Source organism: Rhinatrema bivittatum, chromosome 4 (genome assembly GCF_901001135.1).
Source record: "Rhinatrema bivittatum chromosome 4, aRhiBiv1.1, whole genome shotgun sequence".
Lineage (NCBI taxonomy): Eukaryota > Metazoa > Chordata > Amphibia > Gymnophiona > Rhinatrematidae > Rhinatrema > Rhinatrema bivittatum.
The window spans coordinates 398,128,868-398,140,936 of NC_042618.1; the positions used below are offsets into that span (position 1 = coordinate 398,128,868).

Here is a 12,069-nt window from a genome sequence, read left to right on the forward strand (position 1 = left end):
CCACCATTTCGTTGTTCCTTGCGATGCTGTGCATTCTGGGCATGAAACCTGGAACCTGGCTCCCCAGGCTTCTCCGGAGAGATTTCAGCTTCTCTCCTCTGGTTTCCACCCTCATCTGGAGAGCTTCCCGCATAACCAGACCGTCCTGTCGGTGGGTCAGGAACAATAGGTGCACCCGGGCTTAGTGTGGTCTCTAACGTCAGGGGGCTCAGTAGCTGCTCCTTACTGGCCCCAGCGACTCCTTCCGGGTGAATTGACGGCGTTTTTGCAAAAGCTGCCTCTATCCGCGGTTGTCGAGAGTCATTACTCAGGAGTCGAGGTAGGTTCTCTCACGCAAGCCTTTCTTTTCGAATGTGGCACTTTGTACTTTCAAGGAAATATAGTAAAAATCAGACTCAAAGATTTCCTCCGAGAACCGGGAGCTGCTGCTCGTGCGTCTTTACAAGTCGGCGGCCATCTTGGTTCTCCACCAGTGCTTTTTAATATATTTATAAATGATTTGGAAAGGGAAACAATTATTCTGAGTGTTAAATCACAAGCAGATTGTGAATCATTGCAGGAGGACCTCGGCCATTGGAAGACTGGGCATTCAAATGGCAGATTAGATTTAATATGGACAATAAAGTGATGCATATAGGGAAAAGTAATCCACACTATAGTTACACGATGTTAGGTTCCATATTAAGAATTACCTCCCATGAAAAGGGTCTGGATGCATAGTGAACCATACTTTGAAATCCTTGGCTCAGTGTGCAGCAGAGGTCAGAAAAGTAAAGAAAATGTTAGAATTATTAGAAAAAGAATGGAGAATAAAACAAAAATGTGATAATACCTTTGCATCACTCCATGAAAGAACTGCATACAGTATACCAGGTGCAGTCTTGATCACTTATCTCAAAAAATATATAGCTGCACTAAGTTGCACTGGAAAAGGTACAGAGAAGGGTGAACAAAATGCTAAAGGGGATGGAACAGCCCCCCTCTGAGGCTATAGAGGTTAGGGCTGTTCAGCTTGAGAAGAGACGGCTGAGGGGGGATATGATAGTGGTCCATGAGTGGATATAACAGATAAATGTAAATTGGCTATTTAGTCTCTCAAAAAAATACAAAGACTAGGGAACAGTACTTGAAATTAAGTAGCACATTTAAAACAAACGGGAAAAAATTATTTTTCACTCAACACACAGTTAAGCTCTGGAATTCATTGCTGGCAGTTAGCATAGCTGGGTTTAAAAAAGGTTTGGACAAGTTCCTAGAGAAGTCCATAAATTGTGACTAACCAAGCAGACTTGGGGAACGTATTGCGTGTGTAAGTAGCATAGGATGTACGGCATTTGTTTGGGATCTTGCCAGGTACTTGTGACCTGGATTGGGCATGGTTAGAAATTGGCTTGATGGACCCTCCTCGCTCTGACCTAGTATGGCATATCTTATGTTAAATTAGTGAGGTTTTTTATTTTTACACAAGCAGTTACTGTCCTTCACTGAAATCAATTACCTGTAAAACTCTTGTTTTCCCAGCACATACTAAGAATTATGGTGTAGATATATTTTCTCTGATTTATCCTCTCTGTACGTCAATATAAAACATCTTTGTAGCAAAAAGACTTAAGTCCAGACAGAATATATTACTTATGGAATTTTCTATGAAAAATACTGTAGAATCTTTTGCTATAAAATAGTAGTGTTTACAACAAAAACAAATCTTTAAAAAAAAGTGTTCTTTAGAGAATACTACGACAAACTGAATCAGAAGTGTATAATTTCTCTGTTGATGACAATCTTGTTTTAGAAGCTAAATGATATAATGCTTTCTCTGGTATATTCAACCGGAAATAAACAAGGAGGTAGTGACTGTCTGATGTAACTTACTGTCTACAGCAGATGGAAATTTCACAGTACTAACCATAGCTTTTCCATAGTATTACAGCATTAAGGAAAAGATGATGCAACTAGTCTGAGTTTCTCTATGCTCTTTGAAATCACTTGAAATACTCAGGTGATATCTGTGTGATAGGCTTGCTGTTAACAGGTTAGTGCTGCTCTTACAGATCTAAAATAATTACTAATTATTATGTTAATCTACAGCCAATTTGAACCATGAAAGGAACAGCACTACTTGCTAGCTTGATAGACCAATGCTAATTTTTAGCAAAGAGTTCCCATATCACCTTCTTCCCAGGATGCACTTTCTCCCTACAGTTCAAACACTTCCAAAGCAATACTGTAAAACAACTAAAACAAAACCATTCAGACAAGTTAGACTCTAATCATAAAGCCTTCATAATACACACACCAACACAAAGCCCTCTCATGCTTTGCCTTCCAGGGTAGGCTGGTCCAGACTGGTTGAAGACTAACAAAGAGAATTTGCAAGGCAAGAAAAAAAAGAAAAAAAAAAAAAAGGATTGTTATGTTGGCACCCGTTTTACATGTAGGAACTTACCACAGCAGCAGCCTATTCAGGTATGATAAATCATGGCTTGCAAAATTAGTCTTCCAAATGCCAAAGCCCACCTGTCAATATGGTAATAATTTTGTAAACGTATGCAGACTGTAATGTGGCAGTTTTAGAAATATGTCACAGACATCCCTTCTCAGCCCTCAAGATCATCATAGCCCTTAAAAGGCAGAACTTACAGAAACCTTGATTGATAATCCACCCCTATCAAACAACATGCTTTTATAGGGTTTAAGGATACCATTTATTATCCATTGAGAAACCATTGGCTTAACTGATAGTTTACCGTTTTTGTGTGCCTCAAACCAAAACAGCTATTTGAATTTGGAAAGATCTTAACCTAATCAAGATCTAATGCAAAAATGTTAACACACCTCTTAACATTCAGAGCATGCAAACTCTTCTTGAACTGCGACAGACTCCATCACAAATACAGGCAACTCAATTTGCTGATTCAAATAAAGGGGTAGGCGTCAATCTATCAAACATTATTAAAATGAGCTTATCTGAAAAAATGGCAACCGATCTTGTAGCTTGTTCACTCTCCTCACTAAACAAAAAAACTCATCTTAATGATAACATACAAAAGATACCAAAGTCAGAGGCCTTCATTAGTATCCTTGGAACCACTACTGGACAACAGATGACAAAAATGTGAGGATTAGACCGCTATGCTGATAAAATCTGAATGAGATGAAAACTGTCTCCCTTCCATTAGTCTATTTATTGCCAAACAAGGCTACTGCTCTTAGCTATTCTTAAGCCTCTGTCAACTCCAAACCCACAAGCATATATATCATGGAGGTTTTTTGGGTAGGTGTGTTCTGTTCTCAATATCAGAAAACAAACTTCCTCCAAATAATACAATAAACTGTTTCATGAAGCCTGTCTTAAAATTCAAGTAAACCTTCCCCTATGTCCAAATAGCCTTCCTCTCTTAACAGCAACCCTCTCACTCTCCAAATCATGGCAAAAAAAGGAAATATTAAAAAGGCTCTACCACTGACATTGCTGCCAGACCTGGAAACCAGGGCCAGTTTAGATAATAAGATGCTATGAGAATCTCTCATATCAGAATAGAGAATAAAAACATACATTAATGCTCCACTACATGACAGATCCTTGAATCTTTGAAAAACTTGGGAACCTTTTAGTAGAACTGACACACCATGGAGGTTGGATACTAGTATGCCCCACCTTTTACATACAAACATTTCCATTGCCTGTTCCTTCTCATTGCCCAGACTACAGGACCATATCTGTTTAGCAATATTTCTTGAGTTTGGTTTTTCCTGCCACATAGATTACTGATGAATTAAAGAGATTCTTTCTCTACACCAAAATGAAATTATAGCTCTCTACCAAAATGATGGCACTCCTCATATTTCCCTGTTACAATAATTAAATTACTGTTACATTTTCTGATTTATATGAATCCTTTGTGGAAATGCTAATCAGAATCTCTCTCTCCTTCCCCCAAAGACTAAATGCTTTAAACAAAAAAAAAAAAAAGACATGGCTCTCCATCCAAAGTGGTTTGTATCTATAGAAAAAATTCTTTAACTCCTCCTTTGCTTTCTTGAGATTGACCCTTAGTCCCCTGAGTTAGAGATCACATAAGAGTTCAGACCCCCACTCTTGACAGTTTCCACTGCCTTCAGTAACAGATATCACAATACACTCATGTGCAGTCTGGTCAATCTCTAGTACTGCTAACAAGCCTAGAAGCCCATCAGCACTGTTTTTGTAGTCATCCTTTCCACTGTATGCTCACCTGTCTTCTACATCACATGAACCACCCCGTCTTGATCATCTCCCCACACCTGTATGAGTTACAACCCTTTGCTTCAGGTACAAACAGTACTGAAATACAATAACTAACAATATTTCTCTGATTATCTAGTAGAGATGTTACAAACTGAACTCTACAAATGAAGTTCTAACTCAAGAAGTCATAGCATGGGGCTAAAAAGGATGTAGAATTACTAGATTCAGAAACTCAGATAGTGGAAGATACATGGAGTGTCACCAGTAAAAGTAGTGGAGACCAAAATAGTAAAAGAATCAAGAAAGCATGAAGGTAAGCACCAGAAGATCATTGGATGTGAGGGCATCAGGGTAAACCTGCAATCAGGTAAGGTCTTTGGTATGCATCAAGAATAGGCAGAATAGATGTGGCTTATGGTCCTTATCTGCCATCATTTTCCATATTTTTATGAAACTACTTCTGAGGATATAATATAGGAAAGGCTGAAGAGGTTAGGGCTGTTGAACTTGGAAAGAGACGGCTGAGAGTGAATATGCATAGAGGTCTTGAATGAGTAGATGTGAATTGGTTAATAGAAGGACTAGGGGGGCATTCCATGAAGTTAGCAAGTAGCACATTTAAGACTAATCGGAGAAAATTCTTTTTTCACTCAATGCACAATAAAGCTCTGGAATTTGTTGCCAGAGGATGTGGTTAGTGCAGTTAGTGTAGCTGGGTTCAAAAAAGGTTGGATAAGTCTTCGAGGAGAAGTCCATTAACAGCTATAATCAAGTTTACTTAGGGAATAGCCACTGCTATTAATTGCATCAGTAGCATGGGATCTTCTTAGTGTTTGGGTAATTGCCAGGTTCTTGTGGCCTGGTTTTGGCCTCTGTTGGAAACAGAATGCTGGGTTTGATGAACCCTTGGTCTGACCCAGCATGGCAATTTCTTATATTCTTCTGTAGGTGCAAATTTGCATCCTGAGAGTATAAGAAATCATTAGGCCAACTGATTGATGGATGACATAGATTCCCTTAGAAATTTTTTCAATACACTAACTTGGCCACTATCTTGAGGGTCAGTACTAGCTGAAATTCTTTGATACTATAAAATACTTACAAGACATTTCTCCAAGTATTCTCTGCCACAGAGACTGGGACTTACTATTCTTATTTCCCAAGATGTCTTACTATCATTTGAAACACCTCAGTTTCATTTATCTGGAGCAAAAGAACCTCAGATTTAGTAGGTTACAAAAAAAAAAAAAAATCACTTTATTATGTAACTTTCTTTTGGTAAAAGGACAACTGATCTTAAATGTTATTTGCAATAAGGCACAGAGAGAATCCTTGGGCCAGTGTGAGGAAGAAGTACAGTGAGGTAGCTCTCTCCCACAAAGCAGGCTGATAGCATAGCAAAAGTGGTCAGAATCCAGTCTGAGATCAGACAGGCAGCAGGCACCAGACATGGTCAGTGTCCAAGGAAGGGTCGTAGTAAGTGGCAGGCAAGGTTGAGGAAAATGTCCAGTCCGAGGCTCAGCAAATGAGGAGTGAAGCCAAGGAGACGAAGACCAGGGTGATACAGACAGGCAGAAAGCAGGGCTAAATCATGGAAGACTGGCACACAACAAGGCAGGAGGGCTGGATATGGTAGAACAGGAACTAGCACTGCAAGCAGAAGCACAGCAGGAGACCTGTTGCTTAGCTCTGAATGGTTGTGCTGAGCTTCCTTTATACTAGAGCAAAGATGACATCATCAGTCAATACCCACAGGAAGTGCGGCTGCCTGGCCTATAAGAGGGGCTTCAGGAAGTGCAGGTTGGTTCTCACCAGACTTAGCATACAGCATGCTGTGGGAGGCTGTGCCTGAAGTGTCTGGAGGTAAGGGGTGTTACATTATCAAATAGACTAGATTCTCCAACACCACTTATGTTTTCTTCAGTCACTGACCTGATTCAGAGCTGGAACATGAGAAGCGCTGTTTGAAGGGAGCTTTTATCTTGCTTTCCTCCTTTCCTTGTGTGAAAGAACAAGAAATTAAGAGGCTGTACATTTGTGGAAGGCTTGAAGTTAAATTCTTCCAGCAATTCCTCTAAAAAAGGTCAGTATGAAAAAGACAAGCTCGCCTGAGGTATAACATCCTTTCAACTCTCTGCCAGATCCTTCATAATTATATTCAAATGTGACCTGATGTGAGCCTTGCTATAGGTTACCTCAGCAAATGTACTTTAGAGTAAAAGCTGAAGTTAATAAATTGCTTCAGGCACAAATCTCTCCTGGCCAAGTCTCCAAATGCCATAAGCTACAGGCATGAGACGGATCCAACAGGCATATGGCCTTTTTCTTTCAGGACAGGATACCTTCTAAATGAGCTTTCTTGAAAAGATCAAGGGTTTTCCCCTAAGTGCTTATTAAGTCAGTTCACTTGAGAAGGGCCAGAAATCTTCTCTTACATTTAAAGCCATCCTGTTTGCTTAGGGCCTCTCATGGGTTCCTGATGATTCCTTTTGCCCTGGGGCACTCTCTCCCCACATCTGCCTCTTCTCAATTCAGGCAGAAAGAACTCACATTCAAGAGGTATATCCAGGCCCCAAAATCTGGACCTGGATGGGCCAACTATATCTATATGAGAAAGGCCTCTGGAGCAAATACAAAACAAATTATACACACACATAACACACCCTCCAATCCTGAGTTTCTAAAGCAGGAACAGATTATACTATCGCCCCCCTTCCCCCTCCCGACTCATTTTAACAATATGCCAAACAGCAGTGAAAGGTGCTGGTTGGGAATCCGTGCTGGTGTTAAAACTTCTCCCTGCTGACATGTCTTTCTGTAAAGGCGGCAATGAAAACAGTGCCTCTGTTCTTTTCTCATTGCCAGACTAGGATTAGGCCTTAATACAAGGAGACAAGTTTTCTGCACTAAAACAAGGCATACCGGGGGAAGTACACCATTAAGGCAAATCACAGTATCCCAGGTATGCCCTGCAAAAGTGCTGTGTGCAGACTAGGGCAACTTGTGTGGCACTGGTCTTTCTGGCACCTGTGTTTGCTCCAAACATCGCTGGCAGGATAGCTATATAAAACAAAACAGCATAAAACCTGTTACACTGTATAAACTGTGCCACCTGCACAAACTTGCTCTGGGTTTCACAAAGGGGGAAATGCCAGATGAAAAGATCCTTTATTCCCAGGGGCAGCTAAAATACCAAAGGCCCTGCCAACGTTTGCGGGTGTCAATATTTGTCCAGGGCTGTGTAGTTCTGATTGCATAAACTCAAACTAGATTGACAATGCACCTTCTTGGGTCAGTGAATGCGGCAGAGCCCCAAAAGTATTAGTTTGCAAAAATGTCCCCTTTTTTTTTTTTTTAATCCAGGGCTCACAGAAGGCCTACACTCTCAAAAATTTGCAAGAGAAGGTGGAGTTCCATTCTGAGGAGGCCATCAACATAATTGTCTAATAATTTCCAGTAGTAGTACATGTTGGTCCTGGAAGAAAGCAATAGCCATGAGGACTTTGAAACCTTTCATTGAGCCAACTGAAAATATGCTGCAGTATGACTTTTCACAGATTTCTTCCTCAGATAAGATTGGGCCTATATTGTCTCAAAAGCTCGAGTACCTACAACATCCGCTGGTCAAATAAACCACACTAAAGCTTACCAGGATAACAAGACTTCTGTATCCAAGCATCTTAGATGTTCAAGTGGGCAAGCCTGAAATGTCCAGATGTTCCATACTTTCAAAATGACATTTAAAATGTAATGGTATTTTGTCATGTGACCCATTTTGATTTTATGAAAAGTGAGATCTCAACATTTTTAAACTTAAAGGTATTGTGTCTGCCACTACACAGAGCATGCAAGTATCTAATTAGAATGGTGTTTTTGGCTGGAAATGTTTCTATAAACTTAATTTTTATTTTTACAATGTTCACTTGCTGTAGATAAAATGGCTTTCAAGAAGTATGTGCATTCCTACAATGACTCAATTTCCCCACAGTTTCTCCTATGACCATTTTTTTTTTGTTTTACAATGTTGTGCACAAGGTGCCCTCTTTTCACAATCAATCATTTTTCATGTACTAAATTAAGGTTGTAATAATTTAACTCAGGCTACTAGGTGGGTACAAGAATAGACAGTAAAGTTTTGTGCTTTGGAGCATAAAATACACATTTATGCTTACCAAGGTAACTGCACTTTAAAAGTTTGGGGTTTTTTTTGCTTTGTTTATACTATATATATTTTCACTTTGCCCTTTCTGCATACAATACTTTTTACATATATGTAAAAGTTTAGGCACCTCTGATCAAATTGTATGTTTCAATTCATCTCTAAAAGAACAGAAGATAACAATCCAAAACATACCTCAAAAATCAACCATGAACTTCCAGGAAAGAAAGTTCTGGAATGGCTAAGATGCCATCTTGGAGAAAGCGAAGCTGATACCTTTGAGGAACAATTTCGGAACCCCTGAAGCCGGAAGGAGTTTTATTCTGCCAAAACATTGGCCATATCACATTTATTCTCATTTTGGGAGCACCTAAGAAGATTTACTTGAAGAAGATTGGGTTTTTTCCAGATGTAAAAGCATTTCACAGTGCTGACTAAAGAAGAACTTTGTTGTTTCTTCAGATAAGTAATTTTGAGGATACAGTTGGACTCATTTTTGACAGTTTGTGATCTTTTCCAGGAGAATGATTTTTTGCATAATAAATAAAAATGTGGTTTTTGAAGTACATGGTGTGTGGGATGAGGTAGATGATTAAACTGTGGTGCTCCAAGATGATTCTGCCTGAAGCCCACTGAGGGGAAGAGACAGTAGATTAAGATCTGAAACACTCATGTTCTGATATTGAGCTCCAGGAGACTTTTAAAGATATTTTGAACCTTTTCCTGGATTTTTGTAGATTCTATTGGAAACATATATTTGATTTGTTTATTTGAAGTTCATTTTTGTACCAAGTGGAGGTTATGTTAGCTTCTCTTCACATAAAGATTCACGAAAACATACTATGTAGAGTGTTTTTCAACTGAAAATAAGGTTGCAGGTCTATGGAGTCCTACAAGCTACCCAGGTACTCTGAAAATTGCCCCTATTGTGTCTACTATAAAAAATATTTTGAAACATAAACCAAGTGCTTTGAACAGTTGCAAATTCTTATTTTAACTGTATTACTGATAATAACAATAATGTCCCTATTATTTAATTTGAAAGCATCCTTTAGCCAAAACAAACATATCTGCACTACGCAATCCAAAAAACAAACAGATCAAAAGTTAATTATTTTATTAAATTCTTATGAAATATATTAGCATAAGCTCTACATACAAGCTCCAAAATCCTGAGAAATCTTTAAAGTCATCTTAGCGAAAGTAACAGAATAATTCTCTATGAATGAAAGCTGTAAACCAACAAGATATCAACATCGTTTGTATAAATTAAAATGCAATAATGAGGAGCCAATCTCAAGACTTGACAGCTCCTGGGTGTTGTAAGTTGGGACCTGCAGAAGGATAACAACTGTCCAAGGGAGTGGGCTTTGGCACACTGGTGTGCCACAGAAAAACCACCAGTGTCTGATCCTCGGAACCAGACTAGCATCTGGATTCTGCTCTCAGCACCAGAGGAACAGAAAATTTTGAAACAAGACATTAGCGGTGGCTCTTAAATGTGTAAGTTCCTCTTTTTGAGAATATATGTAGTCAGGCATGCCTTTCTCCTGGCTATATTCTCCAACATCCACTGTTCAAGGGAAACCCTTGCTCGGTGGTTTTGTGCGGTGGCTATATTTCAAGGACAACCACTGTGTAGTTGCCCCTCTTAATAGCCTTAATAGTAGTTTCTCCTGGCTATAGCATGAGCACTGGAAACTAGTAATTAAATGTACAGCATGCATGATTAGGCCCTTCTGGCTGGATGGTAAAAATGTACGTGCGTAAAACCCAGGGGTTTATGTGCATAGCCGGGCCTTACGCACACGGGGCCAATTTTCAAAGGGCCCGGCCATGCACGTAAACCCCGGGTCGAGTGTAAGTCCCAGGGCTGACCAAAGGGGCGGTTTGGGAGACAGGGCTAGAGGCCCCGGCACAACTGCTATTTGCCACTGCACGCAACTTGCTCCTGCTCGAGTATATAGGATAGGGATGGGGGGCTGGGGAGTTCCCTCCCGGTCCGCTCCACTGGGGAAGGCCCTGATGCATCGCCGCGCATAATTGCAGATTTCTACCCGCCCCCCCTTGCGCGCACCAACCTGGCATTTTATAACATGCGCGTGCCAACGCACTCGTTATAAAATTGGCGTTCATGTGTGTGCGCTAGGTAGTGCGCTCACATGGACGCACGCATGTAACGTTTTAACATCTACCCCTTTGTGCAGTACACATGTTGCACAACACCTCCTCTTCTTCCTTCTGAGTCTACTCCTTTGAGTCCTACCAGCTTCTGTCTTGTCCCCAGACTGAGCAAGGCAGGTAAAGTGTGCACTGGGCACGGTTTGTTGGGAATCAGCTTGGCTGCCACATGTGTTGCTGCTGAGTGAACAACCCGCACCACACCTTTTCCCTTCTCCTGCACTAGTACAAAGAATAGAAATAGCTGGTTCATGTGCATCTTTTCCCTTTACATGGAAGAGAGACTGGTTGGGATTTCAGCACTTCCCTAGCTCTTCTTTTGGCTATACAAGTCTTCTTAATATCCGCACTGCCTGCTCAGTGAAGTTTGGTATCACAGATAACTCTGCACAAGTGTTTCTCTTCAAGCCCAAGGCATACACCTACATTAAACAAAACTCCAAATAGGCAACACTGAAGGCTTAATCCTGGAAGAAGGCTGGTCTCATGCTTGGGACATCTGCTAAGGGAGAGAAAAATAGGGGCAAGATGACCCAGCATACTATGTAACCTGAAATCAACCATTTATGTGGCAATTTCAGAAATCAATAATTTGGAGAACAGGAATTGATGCAATTTTAACTAACATACAATATTAACTCTGGCCCATCTTAGACCAAAAGTCAAACACCAGCATGTGTGTGTGGGGAATTATACAGAACAGAGTCCTTTGACTTTATCAAATTCATTAATCCATGAATTGTAGATTTGATTTTAAAAAATCCCACTTAACTGCAAAATATTAAGAATTCTCAAAGACGTAATTTGGCCCAGTTATATAACCTAATCTTGAGCTTATAAATCACTTGTCTGGTCCATCAAGGGATCACTATTGTAGTTTATGACAAACCAAAAATACAAAAAACATCAAATACAATAAAAACACTAAACTTAATGCAAAATATTGTATTTAATATTTCACCTTTCATGGTAAGTCAGGCATTTCAAGGCAAAGTACATAATATCTGGTTAAAGCCCTAAAGCACTATATTATAGCATATTTTCATATAATGTAGTGTTTCAAAATTAGAGAGAAAATTATTCAATCAAAATTTGAAGAAATTACTTATAGCAAATTGTTCAATTATATCAGTTAGTTTCTTAGCTCTCGAGCATTATAAAATGTAGGTGTATGCTCTATGTTGATAAGGTTGGCATATTACAGTAGGTATCTGCTTGTTGAGTGACTAGCCATGTTTTTGGTGTCAAATCTCCATGCAGTTTATTTTATTTTAAATATTCAGTCCACTTATCTATTTTAAGATGATTAGTAACACTCATACCGAATTTAAACAACCCCCCCCCTCTAAAACCATAAGATACTAACATAACAAAATACCAATAAAAACTTAAGACATTTTTATGTACAGTTTATCATAAGTCATTAAAGCCACATACTGCTCATAAGACAACACAAGTCCTGCTTTACCCATAATTGCTTATTATAATGCAATGATAAAAT

The 12,069-nt window shown here is 39.6% G+C and overlaps 1 protein-coding gene across 1 annotated transcript in view; it reads right to left on the reverse strand.

Moving 5' to 3' along the window:
• Window positions 1-12,069, reverse strand: part of LRIG1 (leucine rich repeats and immunoglobulin like domains 1) — a 297,265-nt gene that overhangs the window by 242,694 nt on the left and 42,502 nt on the right. The gene's annotated exons all lie outside the window — the stretch shown is intronic.